This window comes from Pristiophorus japonicus, chromosome 1 (genome assembly GCF_044704955.1).
Source record: "Pristiophorus japonicus isolate sPriJap1 chromosome 1, sPriJap1.hap1, whole genome shotgun sequence".
NCBI classification, from domain to species: domain Eukaryota; kingdom Metazoa; phylum Chordata; class Chondrichthyes; family Pristiophoridae; genus Pristiophorus; species Pristiophorus japonicus.
In genome coordinates this window covers 2,974,493-2,995,700 of record NC_091977.1, presented here as the reverse complement: position 1 = coordinate 2,995,700, position 21,208 = coordinate 2,974,493, and the positions used below count along the sequence as shown (strand labels likewise).

Here is a 21,208-nt window from a genome sequence, read left to right as displayed (position 1 = left end):
ATACTGTGGCAACAAGAGCGGGTCAGTGGCTGAGTATTCTGTGGTGAGTGTCTCACCTCCTGACTCCCCAAAGCCTTTCCACCATCTACAAGGCACAAGTCAGGAGTGTGATGGAATACTCTCCACTTGCCTGGATGAGTGCAGCTCCAACAACACTCGAGAAGCTCGACACCATCCAGGACAAAGCAGCCGCTTGATTGGCTCCCCATCCACTACCTTCAACACTCACTCCCTCCACCACCGGCGCCCCCTGGCTGCAGTGTGTACCATCTACAAGATGCACTGCAGCAACTCACCAAGGCTTCTTCAGCAGCACCTCCCAAACCCGGGACCTCTACCACCTAGAAGGACAAGGGCAGCAGGCGCATGGGAACACCACCACCTCCACGTTCCCCTCCCAGTCACACACCATCCTGATTTGGAAATATATTGCTTTTCCTCCATTGTCGCTGGGTCACAATCCTGGAACTCCCTCCCTAACAGCACTGTGGGAGCACCTTCACCACACGGACTGCAGCGGTTCAGGAAGGCAGCTCACCACCACCTTCTCAAGGGGCAGTTAGTGATGGGCAATAAATGCCGGCCTTGGCAGCAACGCCCACATCCTGTGAACAAATAAAAAAAACATTATTTCGTGTAGATGAGACTAATTTTTTACTTTTAATTTTCACTTTAACAATAAATAGCAACAGGACCCAAAAGTGTAAAGACTGACAATAAGAGCTATGTGCAGAGAATGAGGGTAAACCAGTATTTCTGTGCCTGCCCCACACCAGCCATTCTGGACAGCAGCCTGGCTCCCATGAAGGTGAGCGCTGGGCTCAGGATTCCCTCAGACCCATTCCACTGTCCCCTGCTCATTCTTCCCCTTTGTTTTACTTTCTCAATCCCTCCTCTCTCTGGGAATGTATCCGATTCTCTCTTCATCCCCTGTCTACCATTTGATTCAATGGTCTTCCCTGTTATCTGATCCCATCACTAATATCCTTTCAGTGAAAACATTCTCCCTGCCCTCGCTTCCTATGCAGAACTTAATTTGTCTCACCCGTTATGTCGCCCCTCATCATACGGAGCAACTTGTACGGATCAATTCTGTCTGCTCTCTAAGGATCTTGAACATTTCCGTCTGACAATCTCCAGGTGTGACTTCCTGAACCTTTCCTGATAAATTACACTCCTGATCTCCAAATCATCTTTCTTGCTCATCTCTGTAATCCTCTATCGGTAATAATATCCTTCCTGTTATTGGGTGACCAAAGATGTACACAGCAGTGCAGAAAGGGTTCCACTCATTGTCTGATAGATTTGTGGCTGTAAGATTTCAGTCCTTCTGAATCTGGTTATAATGTTCCTGATTTGCCCTCTCTCATTTTCTGCTATCTGGAGCCGTCATCTCCCGATCCTTATCACCAGGAGTGGATCGAGGGGGAATCACAGATTAACCTGACAGGTCTGATGGAATCACCCAAACGTGCGAATGAACCCATCCCTGGGATTTGGGGCGGGGTCAGTGTTTATGGCTAGAGATGGCCAGGAGATCTGCTCTGTCCCTGTTCTGTCGTGGGGCTGGAACCCCTGAATTTCAACCCTGGCACTTCATGGTAAACACTCCTTTCATTATCAAACAGCAGCTTCTCCCATTTACCATGAGCTCTGCCATTTGAGATCCTCCAGTAACATTTAAATGACCAAGACTAACCCCTTTGCCTCCCACCCCTAAATGTTTTTGAGCTTGATAAGTTCCCATTTTGAGCTGCCCTGTGTTTTATTTATTGAGCCAATATTCTATCTCAGCTCGAACAGGCACAGCACCAATGATGTCTGACCCCTGAGCTGAAAGGGAAGAGGAATCTTGCCTGTCCTGTGCTTTCACAAGAGACTACGTCAGTTACTTTGTGCAGAGTAATGACTGAGACCTCAGAGTGTTGTGTATCGCTGGGAGCTTTGCTGCTCCGTCTCTGGACTCCTTCACTGGTCTCTTCCCACAAGGTAGGCAATCTTACTGCAATCATACTTCTTTTCAAAGGATTGATGTAAATGTGCTTTCAATAACTGATCCCATTTGGGCATTGCTCAAAGACCTTGTCCCTTGTTGATCTTTCACTCTTTCAGGTCACTTCCTCTGTTGCACCCTGTTCCTCTTTAGACTAAACACGGGCATCAAGTGCTTATTTATTTGGTTTGTCTCATTTTTCATAAAGCTCCAAGAAGGAGGTTTCTTACAACTAACTGACGGCCAACTTTTGTCTAAAATTAGGGTCTTAAATCTGACCAAAGCAAATTACGTAGGTATGAGGGGCGAGTGGGCTGAGGTAGATTGGGAAACGACTTTAAAAGATTTGATGGTAGTAAAGCAATGGCAAACATTTAAAGAAATAATTCACAACGAATATAAATTCGCTTAAGGAATAAAATCCCTACGGGAAACGTAGTCCAACCGTGGCTAACAAGGGAAGTTAAAGATAGTATTAGATTAAAGGAAGAGGCTTATAATGTTGCCTAAAGGAGAAGTAAGCTTGAGGGTTGGGAGGATTTTAGAATTCAGTAAGGAGGACCAAGTAAAAATAATAACAATTTTAGGCATTGCTCAACCGAGAGTCAATGTAGGTCAGTGAGCACAGCGGGTGATGGGTGAGCAGGACTTGGTGCGAGTTAGGACACGGTCAGTGAGCACAGGGGGTGATGGGTGAGCAGGACTTAAACATAGAAACATAGAAAATAGGTGCAGGAGTCGGCCATTCGGCCCTTCGAGCCTGCACCACCATTCAATGAGTTCATGGCTGAACATGCAACTTCAGTACCCCATTCCTGCTTTCTCACCAAACCCCTTGATCCCCCGAGTAGTAAGGACAACATCTAACTCCTTTTGAATATATTTAGTGAATTGGCCTCAACAACTTTCTGTGGTAGAGAATTCCACAGGTTCACCACTCTCTGGGTGAAGAAGTTTCTCCTCATCTCGGTCCTTATCCTTAGACTGTGACCCCTGGTTCTGGACTTCCCCAACATTGGGAACATTCTTCCTGCATCTAACCTGTCTAAACCTGTCAGAATTTTAAACGTTTCTATGAGATTCCCTCTCATTCTTCTGAACGCCAGTGAATACAAGCCCAGTTGATCCAGTCTATCTTGATATGTCAGTCCCGCCATCCCGGGAATCAGTCTGGTGAACCTTCGCTGCACTCCCTCAATAGCAAGAATGTCCTTCCTCAAGTTAGGAAACCAAAACTGTACACAATACTCCAGGTGTGGCCTCCCTGCCCCTGTATTCAAATCCCCTCACTATGAAGGCCAACAAGCCATTTGCTTTCTTAACCGCCTGCTGTACCTGCATGCCAACCTTCAATGACTGATGTACCATGACACCCAGGTCTTGTTGCACCTCCCCTTTTCCAAATCTGTCACCATTCAGATAATAGTCTGTCTCTCTGTTTTTACCACCAAAGTGGATAACCTCACATTTATCCACATTATACTTCATCTGCCATGCATTTGCCCACTCACCTAACCTATCCAAGTCACTCTGCAGCCTCATAGCATCCTCCTCGCAGCTCACACTGCCACCCAACTTAGTGTCATCCGCAAATTTGGAGATACTACATTTAATCCCCTCGTCGAAATCATTAATGTACAATGTAAACAGCTGGGGCCCCAGCACAGAACCTTGCAGTACTCCACTAGTCACTGCCTGCCATTCTGATAAGTAACCATTTACTCCTACTCTTTGCTTCCTGTCTGACAACCAGTTCTCAATCCATGTCAGCACACTACCCCCAATCCCATGTGCTTTAACTTTGCACATTAATTTCTTGTGTGGGACCTTGTCGAAAGCCTTCTGAAAGTCCAAATATACCACATCAACTCGTTCTCCCTTGTCCACTCTACTGGAAACATCCTCAAAAAATTCCAGAAGATTTGTCAAGCATGATTTCCCTTTCACAAATCCATGCTGACTTGGACCTATCATGTCACCTCTTTCCAAATGCGCTGCTGTAATATCCTTAATAATTGATTCCATCATTTTACCCACTGCTGATGTCAGGTTGACCGGTCTATAATTCCCTGTTTTCTCTCTCCCTCCTTTTTTGAAAAAGTGGGGTTACATTGGTTACAATGGTGCGAGTTAGGACACGGGTCAGCAGAGTGTGTGATGGGTGAGCAGGACTTGGTGCGAGTTAGGACACAGGTCAGTGAGCACAGTGTGTGATGGGTGAGCGGGACTTGGTGTGAGTTAGGACACAGGTCAGTGAGCACAGGAGGTGATGGGTGAACGGGACTTGGTGTGAGTTAGGACACAGGTCAGTGAGCACAGGGGGTGATGGGTGAACGGGTCTTGGTGTGAGTTAGGACACGGGTCAGCACGGGGTGATGGGTGAGTGGGACTTGGTGCGAGTTAGGACACAGGTCAGTGAGCACAGTGGGTGATGGGTGAATGGGTCTTGGTGTGAGTTAGGTCACAGGCAGCGAGCACAGTGGGTGATGGGTGATCGGGACTTGGTGCGAGTTAGGACATGGGTCAGCGAGCACAGGGGGTGATGGGTGATTGGGACTTGGTGCGAGGTAGGACATGGGTCAGCGACCACAGGGGGTGATGGTTGATTGGGACTTGGTGCGAGTTAGGACAGGGGTCAGCAAGCACAGGGGGTGAAAGGTGAGCGGATTCGATGCGAGTTAGGACACGGGTCAGCACAGTGGCTGATAGGTGAGCGGGACTTGGTGCGAGTTAGGACACGGCAGCAGACTTTTGGATGAATTTATGGAGCACAGGACGTGGGATGCCAGCCAGGAGTGTGTTGAAATAGTCAAGTCTAGAGGTAACAAAGGCATGGATGAGGGCTTCAGCAGTAGATGAGCTGAGATAGGGGTGGAGTTGGGCGATGTTACGGAGGTGGAAATAGATGGACTCAGTGATAGCACGTTCAACTGTATGAGGGACACCACCACCAGCGCTATTTAAAAGTATCATAAACTACTTGCGGGTTAGTTGGTGGATTATTTCTTCTGTAAGTTGCTGAAATTCTATGGTTTGGATGTTTTCCATACTGGTTAAAAGTTTCAATATTCCACATGGAGCGGTCTGTCTGGTGCTGAATTACTTTTTGGTAACGTAAAGGCTTGTGCACAAACCAGTTGCTTCCAGGCATAAGTGGCCTAGTAGGGTTTCCTCTTGGCTTTGAGCATGACTGGGAGAGTGAGCAGAGGCCACGCAGAGCAGTACATCTGCTGGAAGAGGGAGGAGGAGGGAGGAGGAGGGGGTTAAGTGTGCTCAGCAGGAGGCCATATCCACAGAGAGCCTTCAGGGAGCAGGTCTGTTGATGAACAAACTCCTGGAGTGTTGTGATGCCCTGGAAAGTCCTTTGAACATTGGTAACTACGGCCACGATGGCAGCAGTCTGAGGATCCAATGACCACAAGCTGAGATTGCCTGACAACAGTCTGAGGATCCAATGACCACAAGCTGAGATTACCTGACAACAGTCTGAGGATCCAATGACCACAAGCTGAGATTGCCTGACAACAGTCTGAGCTGCCAATGACCACAAGCTGAGATTACCTGACAACAGTCTGAGGATCCAATGACCACACGCTGAGATTGCCTGACAACAGTCTGAGCCTCCAATGACCACACGCTGAGATTACCTGACAACAGTCTGAGGATCCAATGACCACAAGCTGAGATTGCCTGACAACAGTCTGAGGATCCAATGACCACAAGCTGAGATTACCTGACAACAGTCTGAGCTGCCAATGACCACAAGCTGAGATTGCCTGACAACAGTCTGAGGATCCAATGACCACAAGCTGAGATTACCTGACAACAGTCTGAGCTGCCAATGACCACACGCTGAGATTGCCTGACAACAGTCTGAGGATCCAATGACCACAAGCTGAGATTGCCAGACAACAGTCTGAGGATCCAATGACCACAAGCTGAGATTGCCTGACAACAGTCTGAGGATCCAATGACCACAAGCTGAGATTGCCAGACAACAGTCTGAGGATCCAATGACCACACGCTGAGATTGCCTGACAACAGTCTGAGGATCCAATGACCACAAGCTGAGATTGCCTGACAACAGTCTGAGGATCCAATGACCACACGCTGAGATTGCCTGACAACAGTCTGAGGATCCAATGACCACAAGCTGAGATTGCCTGACAACAGTCTGAGCTGCCAATGACCACAAGCTGAGATTGTCTGACAACAGTCTGAGGATCCAATGACCACACGCTGAGATTGCCTGACAACAGTCTGAGGATCCAATGACCACAAGCTGAGATTACCTGACAACAGTCTGAGCCTCCAATGACCACAAGCTGAGATTACCTGACAACAGTCTGAGGATCCAATGACCACAAGCTGAGATTACCTGACAGCAGTCTGAGGATCCAATGACCACAAGCTGAGATTACCTGACAACAGTCTGAGGATCCAATGACCACAAGCTGAGATTGCCTGACAACAGTCTGAGGATCCAATGACCACAAGCTGAGATTGCCTGACAACAGTCTGAGGATCCAATGACCACACGCTGAGATTGCCTGACAACAGTCTGAGCTTCCTCTGCAACACTCAGACTTTGGGTGGGTGCTGCTTGTGTTGCAATGGAAGCTGGGACATTGGCCATCAGACGCTGCGTCCTGGTTGGTTCCACAGGTGTGCTGCTGGAGGTAGCCACCCGTTCCATGTTGGAAATGATGGGCTCCAAGCTCTGCACAAAGCCCTGTGCCAAGTTAGTGCCTGAGTTGTCCATGCTCCTTAACATTGAAGGTAGGCTTCTGGCAGGCTTTCCGGTGTGTCCACCCAGCAGCCTCTGGTGTAGCCTGGCCCATCGAAGTCATTAGCTGAGTCCTCTGTATCAGAACTAGTGCGTGGCCTCAACCTGCGGCGAGCTGCTACCTGAGCTGTCATTTCCCCCTGCCCTGGCTGCAGCGCACTTGTGCCCAGTGTCTCACCGTGTGCAGATCCCACCTCTTTCCTCTTGCAATTACACACAATGTCAGTATGTGAGCTGGTGGCTGCGACTGTGAAACCCAGTGACGGTGTGTCTTCCTGCTCTGCCTCCACTGTCTGGGCAGCTTGTAGTTCCTGGCTATTTCAAATGAAAAGTGACACGTGAAGGGTTGTGGTGAGGGGCGAGGAGAAAGTAAGAAGTGCTTGTTTACACCATCTGCAGCTTCTCAGTCAGAAGAGATTGTGGGATGGGACAGAGGTGGGATGAGAGAAGGAGGATTAGGAATGTGGATACCCTTATCTTCAATGGTCTCAGCCCCGCTGGTGGCCACGGCCTCAACAATGGCCCTTCCCAAAATGGCCAGCATCGTATCTCCATAGAGGTTCCAACATGCAGGCACGCCTCACCCTCTCCGGTTAGTCCCTGCTGCATCCGGTTCTGCATTACCTTCTCCACCGAGAAAGATGGAAGTGTGTCAGTGAGTATTGTGCAATCTGTCCGGGTGATGTGACTGACATGGTTGAATAGCTGCCTGTGTGTGCAAGCTGTGAGATGTAGGTTGGAGGCTTGCAAAAGTGCTAAGTGTGTGAGGGTGAGGTGAAACACATGAATGTTTGGGTTGAGTCCTGATTGATAGAGATTAGAACGCTCTATCACGTTCTCAGGGGTTATTCAATTTAACCCCTACTGCCTTTCAAGAATTCTGTTTGGAAATATTTAAACGGAAGGATTACTTCCCATTTACAGTTATCTGGGCCTTGACAGTTCAGTGAAGGATGTAAATGTGGTTAATGCGAAACAGTGACACTAAGATAACTATCTACTGCTTTGGGTCTCTCACATGACCAAAGTCAGGACCAATTAAACAAGCCCACCACCATTTCACTATTGTCCGACATTTCAAAGATTCATAAGAAAACATTTTAGGTCGTGTTTTGGAGTTGGTATTCTACGTTTTATTTGTAACACTAAATATAAAAATGATTAGTTTCACCTAACTTTCAGACACAAGACTCTGTATATAAGGTGTCAGCCATGGCTCAGTGGAACACTCTCACAGATACGTTTGTGCATCTTTAAGGGAAAATTGGATAAATATTTGAAGCGGGGTAAGATTGAGGGCTGTGAGAGAGTGGGGCAGTGGGATTAGTTTTTGGATTGTTCGAGCAAAGTGTTGGCACAGACACAACGGGACAACTTCCTCTGATGTAATCTTCAATGTCTCTATAGAAAGGAGTGACACCATTGAAGAATATAGTGAGCAATTATCTTTGTATCCATCAGAGAGAACCGAATCCTGGAGCGAATCAGTTACTTGTATAGATTCTGCCTGAGATGTAGAGAACAAGAAATGCTGCTGAGAGAATAAGCACAAAGTGGGAGATCTTGTACAAGGAATGATGTCTCTTCAGCTTCACTCCAACCCAGTTCCACACACGCACACACGTGTATGTGCATGCACACACGCATTAGAGAGAAAGAACTGGTACTTATATACTGTGCTTGAAATCAAGACAGCATTTAACCAAGTGAGGCAGTAAGGAGCCCCTGTAAAACTGGTATCAGTGGGAATGAGCGACGACGATGGTTGTGACAATTTCAAGCCAATCATCTCAACCCTATGACATCGCTGCCCACCATATTGGAAGGTTAGGGATCCAGCTTGTGCCCAAAAAATGGGCGCTGCCCCATCGAGTTTCTAGGCCTGAGTCTCAGCCTCAAGACAGCTTCCAACTCCAGGCTGCTGATTTGATACAACCTCATTTACAAAGAGTTTCATTGGTCACTACAGAGAGCACCAACCTGAGGGAAGGCTGCCAAATAGATCACACAACTGAGGTGCAAAATGTAGCGGTGGTCAGGTGTGATGGAACTAAGTTACCTCTGATTTGGCTCAGTGTTAGTGATAGTCACACCAGGACTTTCCTTTTGCTAACTAGTTCTTTTAACCCCAATCCCGACCAGTAGTTTATGTTTTACATCAGTTTGTGAGATGGTATCCTGTAATACCTTTTTGCCGGGGTGCATAACGGCCTGGTAAAAGTCTTTCAAATATATTTTATTAATAATTCTTCTCGGGATATGGGCGTCGCTGGTAAGGCTGGCATTTTTGCCCATCTCTAGTTGCCCTTGAGAAGGTGGTGATGGGCCGCCTTCTTGAACCGCTGCAGTCCGTGTGGCAAAGATATTCCTACAATGCCCTTAGGGAGGGAGTTCAAGAATATAGACAGGGTGACATGTGACTTGGAGGGGAACTTGGAGGCGATGGTGTTCCCATGCGTGAGGAAATCATTTGGTAAGCTGTTTTATCCGTTTTATTTTTCTTCACAGTCCGAAGTGTTAAACATATTGAAGAAATGTGCCTCAGTTTTACGTCTGGTGGTTTTCTGGTACTATATATATCTGTATCTATGTGTGTATTTCTTACAGGGAAAGAGAGTGAATCTGTGAAATGAGTCGACGATTTGTCTGCAGCAAAATGCCAGCTGGTTTGATGTTCAGTTTCTGTGTGTTTCTCCTTCCGTCTGTTCTCACACACAGTAAGTGTCTTATTTCCACCAATCACAGTTTTACTGTATCACTGTTTAATGAATTCATTCAGCGGGTATTCAGGAAGTACGTAAGGTCTATGGCCTCAAATTTCCCCAATGCCGTTTTTTTAGCGTATTGCCAGAGTTACGCCTCAACTCCAAAAAAATAAGTAGCAAGTTTCCCCGGTCTATTGTTTGAAATTGGGGCCACGCAGCCTGCCCTGTATCTTCAGGGGGTGGAGCCTAATGTCTGCGCCGAAAAAACAATGTCCCCCTTCTGCGCATGCGTGAAAAAAATGGATGTTTTTGACGTGATTGCTGTGGGCGCGCATGCACAGGACAGCTCTCGGTCTGCTTTCGGCCATTTGTAAAGGACCAGTTGGGTGTGAGAACTTTAATTCTCATTGGAAAAATCCGAGCTGCAATACAAGATGCAACGCGGCACAAGGACCTAGAATTCCTTACAGGGTGAAGTGGACGCACTAGTTACTGTGATTGAGGCCAGATGGCATGAGCTGGACACCAGCAGAGGTCACATAAAAGTTTCACCAAAAGAAATGAAGAAACGCTGGAACCAACTTGCAGAAGATTACTGTGCAATGCTGACCACCCCGAGGTCTGGAGGTCGGTGCAGAGAGAAGTGGCAGGACCTTGGTCAAGTAGTCAGTGTAAGTAATATTTTCATTTATTCAATGGAATTGCAATTGTAAATGTGACCAGCTGCATGTCCCACACAGCAGAAAGACACCCTTCCTAAAAAGTTATGTTTTCATCTTTGCAGAGGAAGCTGGCACACAACAAAAGGGAAAGAACTCGAACAGGAGGAGCCTGGTAAACCTGCACCCACCGACACCCTTGGAAGAGAGGCTCACTGCTTTGATGGTCCTGCCTGGAGAAAAGCAATCACCACGACACAAGCTGGGCCCACACTCGAGGGAGAGGGTAAGTCCTGCAAATTCCACAGTCTGCCTTTGCTAAATGTTAAGTACCGCGCGGGCTAGCCACGCTTCGGTTCATGGGGATGTCTCCATCAGCTACACTTCAGTTAATGCAATGTGCTATCATTCATCGTGGTCCTTCAAATCAGCCTGCTGCCTGCACTGTGTGAGCCTCCTCATACCCCCCACCCTGGCCCCTCCTCTGCTGCTAACCATTTGTCTGTTCTGTTATATTTTGCAGAACTTGAGGCCAACCTTGACGATGCAGAAGATTGAGACACGGACAAGCCAATCCCATCTTCCCGACCAAGAGCATGAGGGTGAGGGGGAGGGGTTGTACTCACTCTGGAGGAGGTGCAGGTGTCCCCCATTGAGGTGCCGTCCCTTTTCCTGAGTGGTACGAGTGTTGCTGGGACATTCCATGGGTTCCCACAGTCCGAGGCTGTGGGTCCCAGTGGGATGTAGTGAGCCACACCCAGGGACCCACTGTTCGAGGCTGCGGGTCCCAGTGGGATGCAGAGAGCCACACCCAGGGCCCCACTGTCCGAGGCTGCGGGTCCCAGTGGGATGAAGTGAGCCACAGCCAGGGTGAGGAGGGGAAGGAGAGCTCGACAGCGCTCTCCTCAGGTGCAGGATCTAACAGATGTGGTTCAGATGATGGCAAAAGAATGTGGAGAGCATTGACCTTACACGATCACTCCTGGACACCAATAGTGGGATGGGTGATGAGGTATCAGGACTGTCGGGAGAAGTAACAACACTCTCAGGAGAAATGGAAACACTGCGGGAACATGAGGGAGGGAGTTTTGCAGGTGGCTGATACATTGTCGGTGAACGTGAGGGAGGAATGTCACAGGTAGTTGACACACTGTTAGTGAACATGAGGGAGGGAATGTCACAGGTAGTTGACACACTGTTAGTGAACATGAGGGAGGGAATGTCACAGGTAGTTGACACACTGTTAGTGAACATGAGGGAGGGAATGTCACAGGTAGTTGACACACTGTTAGTGAACATGAGGGAGGGAATGTCACAGGTAGTTGACAACTGTTAGTGAACATGAGGGAGGGAATGTCACAGGTAGGTGACACACTGTTAGTGAACATGAAGGAGGGAATGTCACAGGTAGGTGACACACTGTTAGTGAACATGAGGGAGGGAATGTCACAGGTAGTTGACACACTGTTAGTGAACATGAGGGAGGGAATGTCACAGGTAGGTGACACACTGTTAGTGAACATGAGGGAGGGAATGTCACAGGTAGGTGACACACTGTTAGTGAACATGAGGGAGGGAATGTCACAGGTAGGTGACACACTGTTAGTGAACATGAGGGAGGGAATGTCACAGGTAGTTGACACACTGTCAGTGAACATGAGGGAGGAATGTCACAGGTAGGTGACACACTGTTAGTGAACATGAGGGAGGGAATGTCACAGGTAGGTGACACACTGTTAGTGAACATGAGGGAGGAATGTCACAGGTAGTTGACACACTGTTAGTGAACATGAGGGGAGGAATGTCACAGGTAGTTGACAACTGTTAGTGAACATGAGGGAGGGAATGTCACAGGTAGGTGACACACTGTTAGTGAACATGAGGGAGGAATGTCACAGGTAGGTGACACACTGTTAGTGAACATGAGGGAGGGAATGTCACAGGTAGTTGACACACTGTTAGTGAACATGAGGGAGGGAATGTCACAGGTAGTTGACACACTGTTAGTGAACATGAGGGAGGGAATGTCACAGGTAGTTGACAACTGTTAGTGAACATGAGGGAGGGAATGTCACAGGTAGTTGACACACTGTTAGTGAACATGAAGGAGGGAATGTCACAGGTAGGTGACACACTGTTAGTGAACATGAGGGAGGAATGTCACAGGTAGTTGACAACTGTTAGTGAACATGAGGGAGGGAATGTCACAGGTAGGTGACATACTGTTAGTGAACATGAGGGATGGAATGCCACAGGTAGTTGACACACTGTTAGTGAACATGAGGGAGGGAATGTCACAGGTAGGTGACACACTGTTAGTGAACATGAGGGAGGGAATGTCACAGGTAGTTGACACACTGTTAGTGAACATGAGGGAGGGAATGTCACAGGTAGGTGACACACTGTTAGTGAACATGAGGGAGGGAATGTCACAGGTAGGTGACACACTGTTAGTGAACATGAGGGAGGGAATGTCACAGGTAGTTGACACACTGTTAGTGAACATGAGGGAGGGAATGTCACAGGTAGGTGACACACTGTTAGTGAACATGAGGGAGGAATGTCACAGGTAGGTGACACACTGTTAGTGAACATGAGGGAGGGAATGTCACAGGTAGGTGACACACTGTTAGTGAACACGAGGGAGGGAATGTTGCAGGTAGGTGAGACGCAGTCGGGGCACATGAGGGAGGGAATGTCGGAGTTAGCTGCTGCAATAGGGGAACGCGCTCAGACCCTGCGCCCATTGACAGAATCAGTTGCCACTCCCACTCCAATCCCCAGACCAGCCTCTGAAGGGGCCCAAGTCGGGCCTTCTACATTACCGCCCCTCCCCCCCCGACCCCCCCATCAAGAAGTGCACAATATCCGAGATGTTCGAAAGAATAAGCTTGGTACCAACCCAAGAAACGATGCGTGTCACCAACACCAAGTACAGCGGGCGGTCTGAGAATAAGGTGGAGGAGAGATGGGTGCTGCCTTTCTTTGCTGCTGCTGTTCTTTTTATTATTGCTGTTACTGTTGTCACTGTTCTCAAATTAAACATTTTTGTAAGTTATATAAATTTACAAGTTTCAAAGTTTCAAAGTGATCTTAAAGCTTTTAATGATCTTAGAGTTTGAAGTGATCTTAGATTTGTCAGCATTGTTAAAGTTTGTAAGTGATCTTAACTGAAAACTTTAAAGTTTGATACAAGAATATTTTTATTAAAGGTAAGTACAAACAAATGTTTGTTAAACTTTTGAATAAAATATATTTTAAATTATAACTGAATCATTGCCATTATTTGTTCCATTACTAACACAAGATTTTGAAGTAAACAAGAATCATTTCCATGATTTGTTCCATTAACACAATTAACATTACGGAATAGTTGCCGCTGAGCCCTCGGGCAGCAAAGTGTTCATGGATGAGCTGCTGGTGCAAGGCGCGAGCAATCGTTAAAGGGGCACGAAGGCCCGCTCTCCTCCGCCATCGTACTCTGGGTTCAGGTAGTTGCATGGCTTCCTCGTCCTCCTCCTCCTCCTCCTCCTCCTCCTCCTCCTCCTCCTCCTCCTCCTCCTCCTCGTCCTCCTCCTCCTCCTCTTCCTCCTCCTCCTCCTCATCTGCAGCTTCCTCATCATCATCAGCCACTCTCACCTCAGGTGGGTCTTCACTACCAGCTGCTGCTGCCTCATGACTAAGTTATGCAGCATGCAGCACACAACAGTGAACTGACCGACAATCTCAGGGGAGTATAGCAAGTAGCCTCCAGAATGGTCCAGGCATCGGAAACACTGTTTCAAGATGCCAAAGGTCCTCTCTATTATGCTGTGCGTCGCAATGTGCGACATGTTGTATTCCCGGTCAGCTTCCGTCCGGGTTATACGCAAGGGCATCATGAGCCAGGTGGCAGGCCGTACCCTTTGTCTCCCAGTAGTCAGCTCTGCCCTTCTGGCTGCTGCTGAAACATGGTAGATATAGCGCTCTTGCATTGGATGAACGTATCATGGGTACTCCCAGGGTATCTTGCATCAACTGACATGATGCGATTCATGTCGTCACACATGAGTTGCACATTAATGGAGTGGAAGCCTTTTCTGTTCCTGTACAACTCGCATTCCTCCCAAGATGCATGCAAGGCGATGTGGGTACAATCAATGCCGCCTTGTACCCTTGGGAAGCCAGCAATCCTGGAGAAGCCCACAGCCCTTTCTCGCATTGCCTGGGTGGACATGTAGTCATTCCTCCGGGCATATACTGCAGCAGTCACCTGCCGAATGCAGACATGTGTTGCATGTTGAGAAATGGTGCACACATCCCCAGTTGTAGCTGGAAACGATCCAGATGCATAGAATGAAAGTGCAGCTGGAACCTTCACTTCAACTGACAAAGCAATCCTCCTGACGCTTCTAGGTTGCAGGTCTGCTTTCACTAACTCACAGATCTCAGTTACAACTTTTTTGTGGAAATGCAGCCTTCTGACACAGTCTGCATCACTCAGGTGCAGGTACTAACACCTGTCTCAATATACCCGAGGTGGGTAAGGCCTCCTGCCCATCATCCTACATGTTCTGAGGTTCCTCACACGATGGCGTCGAATCAATTGTCTCCTCCGCAGCACCATCATGCAGCAGGCTTGCACGTAGTATGGCATTGTCACTATTGCCCCCATGATTAAATTGTACCTTTGCAAGAAGCTCAAAACGACAGGCAGGACAAGTTTCTTTGTTGTCTCGCTCCCCAAGGTCAATGTCCCAGTATGGACCACACCCAGGTCTGAGCATGTGCAATGGGTTTGCATAGATCGGGAACCTCCCCCCGCTGGATTTATTTGATGCAGAGTGACATAGTGTAAGGGTTCTCATCCCTTCAGTTCAGATTCCATCCCCCCCTCCCGGCCCACCCCGCTGGGCTTTTCGAGCCGAGCCCCGAGCCCCTGTGTGCGGGCGAGGGACTGAATCTGCCGGTTGACGCTCCGACCCTCGAGCCCGGTTTGGAGATGTCCGGTGGGGGCGTGGCACTTTAAAAATTATCCAAACTTAAAGAATTGCACGAAAGCTCCATTCTCTGCATCTTCAGTTGGACAAATGAAGCCCGATGATGTGTATTTATGTGTTCGTGACTCCCTCCAAAACTTCACCGAAACACAACGGTGTTTTTCTGCGTTGATTTTTTGACGTGCGCTGGTTTTTTGTAAGTGCCCAGAAGGTTTTTTAGGAGTGGTCACATTCGCTGTCCTCGGAGAAATGGAAGTTGGCCAAACTTGCATAATTGTGTAAAAATGACGCAGACATCAGGTTACTATGTCTCAAACAAACCGTAACTAACTGAGTTACGCTGGCGCACAATCTTTGGGGAAACTTGGACTTTAAAATTTAGGTCAAAAAAACGGCACAAATCACTGGGGAAAATTGAGACCCATAATTTTCATGTCCCTGCTCCTTTAGAATCAGAGAATCATCGGGGCTGAAATTGGGGAGCACCCCGTGTGGGCTGTTAACTTTTAAAAGTTTAAAAAATTAGTTCCAAACGCAAATGATTTCAAACTTTTACAACATTTTCCGTTTGCCCAGTGGGCAGCACGGTTCCACTTCCTTCCTGGAGCGCGATGGGCAGCGGGCAGGGGGAGGGGTCACTGGGCACTGGGGGGCACACTGGGCACTGGGGGGCACACTGGGCCGGGGGGGTAGCGGGGGGGTCACTGAGTGGAGCCGTGGAGCAGAGACCTTGCAGAAAGCAACGGTCCCAATACCGACCCTGGGGAACACCACTGTGTAGCGACCCTGGGGTACACCACTGTGTACCGACCCTGGGTAGCACCACTGTGTACCGACCCTGGGGTACACCACTGTGTACCGACCCTGGGGAACACCACTGTATACCGACCCTGGGGAACACCACTGTGTACCGACCCTGGGGAACACCACTGTGTACCGTTCCTGGGGAACACCACTGTGTACCGACCCTGGGGAACACCACTGTGTACCGAACCTGGGGAACACCACTGTGTACCTACCCTGGGGAACGACACTGTGTACCGATCCTGGGGAAAATCATGGTGGACCGACCCTAGAGAACACCATTGTGTACCGTTCCTGGGGAACACCACTGTGTACCGACCCTGGGGAACAACACTGTGTACCCACCCTGGTGAACACCACTGTGTACCATTCCTGGGGAACTACACTGTGTACCGATCCTGGGGAACACCACTGTGTACCGACCCTGGGGAACACCACTGTGTACCATTCCTGGGGAACACCACTGTGTACTGACCCTGGGGAACAACACTGAGTACCGACCCTGGGGAACGACACTGTGTAACGATCCTGGGGTACACCACTGTGTACCGACCCTGGGGAACACCACTGTGTACCGACCCTGGGGAACACCACTGTGTACCATTCCTGGGGAACACCACTGTGTACTGACCCTGGGGAACAACACTGAGTACCGACCCTGGGGAACGACACTGTGTAACGATCCTGGGGTACACCACTGTGTACCGACCCTGGGGAACACCACTGTGTACCGATCCTGGGGAACACCACTGTGTACCGACCCTGGGGAACACCACTGTGTACCGACCCTGGGGTACACCACTGTGTACCGACCCTGGGGAACACCACTGTGTACCGACCCTGGGGAACACCACTGTGTACCTCCCTCCAGTGCGATAAACAACTGTTGAGTTGATCTTCTCGCTGCAGATGGTCAGTAAATGTTTAGGGACCAGTATCGCCCCCCCAGAGGTAACAACGGGAGGTGCTGAGGAGGCCAATTCCTCGACCTCTGTGTTTAAACTTCACTGTGTATACATTGAGCATGGAACACTTTTATTTTTGCTAACTGTGATGTGAATTGCTATTTAATCTAGAGTCACAGATACTTGGAATTTATCACTTCAGCTAAGTTCATTTATGAACAAGTAAATTTAAAAATGGTTACAATGGGGATTGTACTGTTACCCTTGAGTATCCAATAATATTTGTTTACTGCTGTGCTTAGAGTGAAGGCACCTCATGAATCAAAGGAGAAAGTGCAGTTCTGTGATTGGTAGTGATGGACTATTGACTGAATGATGTGACCACTGTCACCAGAGGCCACCTGGAAGTATCGGAATACATTAACCTAAAGTACATTTGTCACTGTCACAGCCACAGTTGACCAGGAGTTGTAACAGTAACATGGGGGTACTTGTGCATGAAACACAAAAGGTTAGTATGCAGGTTCAGCAAGTGATCAGGAAGGCCAATGGTATCTTGGCCTTTATTGCAAAGGGGGTGGAGTATAAAAGCAGGGAAGTCTTGGTACAGTAACACAGGGTATTGGTGAGGCCACACCTGGAATACTGCGTGCAGTTTTGGTTTCCATATTTTTACGAAAGAATATGCTTGCTTTGGAGGCAGTTCAGAGAAGGTTCACTGGGTTGATTCCGGTGATGAGGGGGTTGACTTATGAGGAAAGGTTGAGTAGGTTGGGCCTCTACTCATTGGAATTCAGAAGAATGAGAGGTGATCTTATCGAAACGTATAAGATTATGAGGGGGCTTGACAAGGTGGATGCAGAGAGGATGTTTCCACTGATGGGGGAGACTAGAACTAGGGGGCATAATCTTAGAATAAGGGGCCGCCCATTTAAAACTGAGATGAGGAGGAATTTCTTCTCTCAGAGGGTTGTAAATCTGTAGGATTCACTGCCTTGGAGAGCTGTGGAAGCTGGGACATTGAATAAATTTAAGACAGAGATAGACAGTTTCTTAACTGATAAGGGAATAAGGGGTTATGGGGAGTGGGCGGGGAAGTGGAGCTGAGTCCATGATCGGATCAGCCATGATTTTATTGAATGGCGGAGCAGGCTCGAGGGGTCGTATGGCCTACACCTGCTCCTATTTCTTATGTTCTTATATTCATAGTGGTTATGTTACTGGGCCAGTAATCCAGAGGCCTGGACTAATGATCCAGAGGCCAGAGTTCAAATCCCACCACGGCAACTGGGGAATAAAATATTCAGTGAGTTAAAATCTGGAATGAAAAGCTATTATCAGTTATGGTGACCATGAAACTATCTGATTGCTATAATCCCCATCTGGTTCACTAATGCCCCACCCGGTCTGGCCTACATGTGACTCCAGACCCACAGCAATGTGATTGACTTTGAACTGCCCTCTGCGGTTCAGGAAGGCGACTTACCATCAGCTTCTCACGGGCAATTAGGGAGGGCCCTAAAGGGTGACCTTGGCAGTGGTGCTCATATCTCAAGAATTAATTCAAAAAAACATTTTTACAATTGCTGAAGTACAGAGAAAAGGAATAATCACTGGCCACAATGATCTAACAATACTTTGGGGGAAAGCTTGCCCTGTGCCCTGATTGGGGCAGTAAGTTTCTGGGGCCAGGACTTTCAGCGCCCGGAATTGCCCCACACAGGAAGTGGAACATAATCTCACGCGCTGCACTTCCTTTGGGGGTGGGACCCGGAGCACTATTGGGGAACTGAAGGAAGCTCTATATGGATGCTCCACACAGTGTGCTGACACACTTCAACGCCTCTCCCCTTGCTCTCTGCAAGGCCTCAGATGTGGTTGACCCTTAACTGCCCTCTGCAATCACATAGCAAGCCACTCAGTTGTAACAAACCGCTACGAAAAACAATAATAAGAATAAAACCGGACGGACCACCTGACATCTACCTTGGCACTGGCTTCGGGCACGATAACGGCCCACCCAGCCCAGCCCACCCGGCAAAGTCCTCCTCACCAATGTCTGGGGACTTGTGGTAAAATTGGGAGAGCTGTCCCACTGACCAGTCAAGCAACAGCCTGACATAGTCATACTCACACAATCATACCTTTCAACCAATGTCCCAGACTCCTCCATCACCATCCCACCGGCAGGACAGACCCACCTGAGGTGGTGGCTCAGTGGTATACAGTGTGGAGGGAGTGGCCCTGGGAGTCCTCAACATTGACTCCGGACCCCATGAGGTCTCATGGCTTCAGGTCAAACATGGACACAGAAACCTCCTGCTGATTCCCACCTACCGCCCTCCCTCAGCTGATGAATCAGTTCTCCTCCATGTTCAACACCACTTGGTAGAAGCACTGAGGGTAGCAAGGGCACAGAATGTACTCTGGGTGGGGGACTTCAATGTCCATCACCAGGAGTGGCTCGGTAGCACCACTACTGACCGAACTGGCCGAGTCCTGAAGGACATAGCTGGCAGACTGGGCCTGCGGCAGGTGGTGAGAGAACCAACACGAGAGAGCAACCTACTTGACCTCATCCTCACCAATCTACCTGTCACAGATGCATCTGTCCATGACAGCATTGGTAGCAGTGACCACCACACAGTCATTGTGGAGACAAAGTCCCATCTTCACACTGAGGACACCCTCCATCGTGTTGTGTGGAACTACCACCGTGCTCAATGGGATAGATTCAGAACAGACCTAGAAGGGCAAATCTGGTCATCCCTGAGGGGCTGTGGGCCATCAGCAGCAGCAGAATTGTATTCCACCACAATCTGTAACCTCATGGCCCGACATATCCCTCACTCTACCATTACCATCGAGCCAGGAGACCAACCCTGGTTCAATGAGGAGTGTAAAGAGCATGCCAGGAGCAGCACCAGGCGTACTTGAAAATGAGGTGCCAACCTGGAGAATCTGCAACACAAGACTAAATACATGCTACACAGCAGAAGCAGTATGCTATAGACAGAGCTAAGCGATCCCATAATCAACGGATCAGATCAAAGCTCTGCAGTTCTGCCACATCCAGTCATGAATGTAACAATTGGAGGAGGAGTCTCCATGAATATCCCCATCCTCAACGATGGCGGAACCCAACACGTGAGTGCAAAAGACAAGGCTGAAGCGTTTACAACCATCTTCAGCCAGAAGTGCCGAGTGGATGATCCATATTGGCCTCCACCTGAGGTCCCCACCATCACAGAAGCCAGACTTCAGCCAAGTCGATTCACTCCACGTGATACCAAGAAAGGGCTGAGCGCACTGGATACAGCAAAGGCTATAGGTCCCGACAGCATCCCGGCTGTTGTGCTGAAGACTTGTGCTCCAGAACTAGCCACGTCTCTCGCCAAGCTGTTCCAGTACAGCTACAACACTGGCATCGACCTGACAATGTGGGAAACTGCCCAGGTAAGTCCTGTCCACAAATGGAGGACAAATCCAATCTGGCCAATTACAGCCCGATCAGACTACTCTCAAGGCTTCTTCGGCAGCAACTCGCAAACCCGCGATCTCTACCACCTCGATAGACAAGTGCAGGAGGCACATGGGAACACCACCACCTCCACGTTCCCCTCCGAGTCACACACCATCCTGACTTGAAATATATCGGCGTTCATTCATCGTCGCTGGATCACAATCCTGGAACTCCCTCCCGAACAGCACTGTGGGAGCACCTTCACCACACGGACTGCAGCGGTTCAAGAAGGTGGCTCACCACCACCTTCTCAAGGGGCAGTTAGTGATGGACAATAAATGTCGGGCTTGGCAGTGACGATCACATCCCATGAATACATTTTTTTAAAGATATTTGGAGCCTTTATATCCTGTAACCTGGAATGAACTATTTTCTCTCTTTTTATGTTGATAATTGTAGTAATGCTGTATGTTTTATCACTCTAGTAATGGATACACTGAATGTATAATGGAATTGTTCTGTTTTTCTCTGTAATAGTGACTGCAGTGAAGGTAACATGATCAGTTAAATATACAAATATGACTGTAAATAAATGAACTACATAAATAATTACTAACATGGATTAAGGAATTGTGATTTGATATCAAAGTGCTGACATTGTTTCTCTTTCCAACAGGAAACACCAATCATATTTATTTTTTAGATGAGAGAGCTGAAATTCCATTAAAAGGACCAGACAATCCTGGGGATGGCCCTGTTGTCTGGGAATGGAAAGCACACTCAGGGCAAGTAATGCAGCGGCTGGTTACTTTTCACAAGAGGAGTTCGGGCTGGTGGGACGCACAATGGAATGATCAGACTGGAGATCAGGACTTGTACAGTAAAGTACGGCAGGATCCTGGTACCATCAATCT

At 48.4% G+C, this 21,208-nt stretch overlaps 1 long non-coding RNA gene across 1 annotated transcript; it reads left to right on the top strand.

Moving 5' to 3' along the window:
* Positions 1-1,902: 1,902 nt before the first annotated feature.
* Positions 1,903-21,160, top strand: LOC139274768 (uncharacterized). Its single transcript, XR_011595608.1, has 3 exons — positions 1,903-1,989; positions 9,387-9,496; positions 20,971-21,160. It is a non-coding gene; the product is annotated as an uncharacterized lncRNA (long non-coding RNA).
* Positions 21,161-21,208: the final 48 nt, after the last annotated feature.